The sequence below is a fragment of the Centruroides sculpturatus genome, unplaced genomic scaffold (genome assembly GCF_000671375.1).
Source record: "Centruroides sculpturatus isolate CEXI.00-Female unplaced genomic scaffold, Cexi_2.0 scaffold13, whole genome shotgun sequence".
NCBI classification, from domain to species: Eukaryota; Metazoa; Arthropoda; class Arachnida; order Scorpiones; family Buthidae; genus Centruroides; species Centruroides sculpturatus.
In genome coordinates, this window is record NW_019384405.1 from 1587788 (window position 1) to 1591357 (window position 3570).

Below are 3570 nucleotides of genomic sequence, written 5' to 3' on the forward strand. Positions count from 1 at the left end.
TAGAATCAGTGCTAAACTTTAATGCATTGTTTATATAAATAGTGGAAGTCGTCACTCTTCTAATTATTGTCGTGTTCATAAACCCAATGTTCAAAAATATCCTGGTCTCCCTTATACATATTCCGAAGTTTTGAAACTTGCATTAAAAAGATTTTATCTCTGCTGGGACATGGAGGGGTTTTAAATTTTTACAGAACTGTCTTATATGAGCAAAAATGCAGAAGCAACTCTAAGCTATTTGAGTTCAAAATTTGTGACATCACTTCCAGACACATCCAAAAAAAAGGTACCAGTTTTTTCATGAAGATGGTCCATGATACCAGGAAAGATTTTTGCATCTGAAAAAATTCTCAAACTCATTATTTAGGATGTCACTTTTGTGTACTCCCTTTTCTCTGCTATCTGCCATTTCCACATTGTTCTGCCTATTTTCTCCCTTGCTCTTATCTTCCAGCATTACTCTCCATTACTTGTAATTATAATCATCATTAATACTTCCACTTACCAGTGCCAAAATTCAATCTTGGGTCCTCTGTAGTTTTAATCCATTCCTCTATGAGCCTTAATGCAGCTCTCACAGAACCTCTTTGGAATTCATATTTTAGGTGATATTAGCACAAGAACACCATTGTCAGTCCATCCTAGCAAAGTTTCATAAATCTTATCCTTAGCCAGCGGCCCAATATCTTCATAGACAAATCAAAGTATTTTACTTGCAACCCTGCAGCTCTCCCACCTTAGATTCTAATAATAATTTTTTAATTTATCATCCTCAAATTTAAGAGATGCCTTTTTACTGGAGTGGCTACATATAAACTTTACCATTTTGTAGATCTCATGCTTCATCTAGTTTAACTGATTTTATACTGCCCTATTCATTACTGAAGAAATTCATTTATACGTAAACAAATGTTTGCAGTGATACTAAACTGCACTTACATATTTTTGAACTAAGCAATAACTTAGCCCATTTAGAAATCAATCCATTCTGTCATTTAGAAATCAATCCATTCTGTCAGAAATCATTCATCATTCTTGACATAATGCAAATTAATAATTATTAATTGTCATTTCAGACTAATTGCATTAGGCTTTGTTGTGATACTTTGTCAACTTCATATCATATGTTCCAAGCATCAAGTGCATGGGATTGGTTCCAAGTGGATGGATTGAATTTATCCATCTCTGTAGCTTTGTTTGCACTCAATATTTTTTTTGAAGACATGTATTTCTCCGTGAAAAAGTATGATTTGTGTTGATCACAAAATACTTGTAAAATCTTTTATTTTTTACTAAAATCTGTGTTGCTGTATTGATCCTATGGATTAAGGAAAAACGTTGTCTTTTTGTTTGCCTTTCATAGGTGTTGAGCTTATTTACTCACGAGTAAAACAGCAGCTGTGACTGGTGTTTTACTCGTGAATAAATGAGTGTTGGTGGAAACACTCATTTGTGTACAATATGAGTGTTGTTGGAAACACTCATTTGTGTACAGTATGAGTGTTGGTGGAAACACTCATATGTGTACAGTATGAGTGTTGGTGGAAACACTCATTTGTGTACAGTATGAATGTCGGTGGAAACACTCATACTGTACACAAATACAACATGGCCCAGCTACACAGTGATAGACTGCTACAACTTTTGCTACACAGATGTTTTTGTCTCGTACCAGCAGAACATCTAGCTCAGCAGTGAAGATTTACATTTCAAAGTGATGCCCATCCTGGGTATCACCTTGACATGCAGCCTACACCATCATGCATCCGTTTTTCTACTGGATTTAAAATTTATATTTTTCTTTTTAGATGAACAAAACTTTCACTGGGAGACAAAAATACAACCAGGTCAGCTTAATGAGAGACACCCAACTCACTGCTGGAAAATGAGAGTGCTGACATAAGTAAATAATCACTTTGTTTTTAGTTTTCAATTAGCATCCATTTCCCTACATACTTGGCTGAATAATATAGTTTCAATCTTTCACTGCTGCAGCACCAACCTTCACGAATAATGCTTGCAAGGTTCTCGCAAGCAATCCAACAATCATCGCTGATCTTTGAAACTGTTCAATATTAACCAATTGTCAATACCCACAGGCATACCCATACAAATATCATCTCTGTCCAGTAATTAATAAGCAGTTGGTCAATTATATTTCAGCCTGTGTGTTAAACTCTGCATTTCTGTTTGCTTTTGATAGCTGCAATCAACGTATGGGTTATACTACGATTTACTACAGTAGACAATCAAGTCTAATTGACTAAAATATGTAAGGACATATATTTATTGGTTCCAGAGAATAATACAGCCTATTTTGTGACTTTCAGCATAGAGACATTATGTATAAATGATTATATAAGAATAATCAAAAGGAAATCATAATGACATTGTAATGTCGCTAATGATTTCTGCAGCATTATGCAATACACTGCTCAGAAAAGCAATCATGCACATACATAACACCAAAGTTGTTTAGATAAAGTCACAGATATCTTATTTACAGACGAAAGTAGAATGTTATTTTTAGATTTATTCATTTTAAAAATTAATAGATAAATGCTTAGTTAGAAATGAAGTTTCATTTCTCGTAGCAAGAATTATAAATATTTAAATTTATACTATATTTTTGTACATATAAACTGTAAAAAATTGCTAGAACAAAAACACTTCACCTAATCCACCCCACAATATACCGTGTCTATGGAAGCAGCCATTAGTGGAAGCACACAGGTAAAAGTCTGTAATTTTAACTTAAAATCAGTATATAACTCACTCTAAAGTGCACAACTCTTTTCAAGTAATAAACAAAAGAGAAAATGTATGTTATATGCACAAAAATAGAAACATACAGAATAAATTGTAATAAAAATAATCAATCATCTTTATGAATTTAGTTATATTTTACTGAAAAATTAATATTAACAAAAGAATTCTGAATATTAATATGTACACTTGTCCCTCTATAGTCCGACGTTTTTTAATCCGACATGCTCAGTAGTCCGACGCACCTCCCGTCAAGGTACCCGTCCCCGTTACGTGTCTGCTTGCACAGAAGCATGTCGCGATGTGAATCTCCCCATCCAATTCTTACTCGATGACACACATTTCGTGTGTTTTATGTGAGCAGTTCTGTTCGAACAGTTGGAGTAGAGAATATTGTAAGTTACTGCTAGCAAAACAATGCGAAATATGTAATTATTTTCGGTAATCCGGACACTTTTGGTAATCTGACACACCTTTGGTTCCATACCTGTCGGTTTATCAAGGGACAACTGTATTATTTTATCAAATTATAAATTCTCTATAAAAAATGCATTTACTAAAAACAGGCTAAGCTGTTTAATAAAATCAATCATACATTTCATATGAAGCAGGAAATTGTTTGAAAAATTACGTAGTAGACTATTTTTTTTATTTATTTTTATTACCAATTCTCACTCATTAGTATGTTAACTGGTGAAAACAATATTAATATGTATTATTTTATCAAATTACAAAGTCTTTCTAAAAAAATGCATTTACTAAATACAGGTTAAGCTGTTCAATGAAATCAATCATACATTTTAT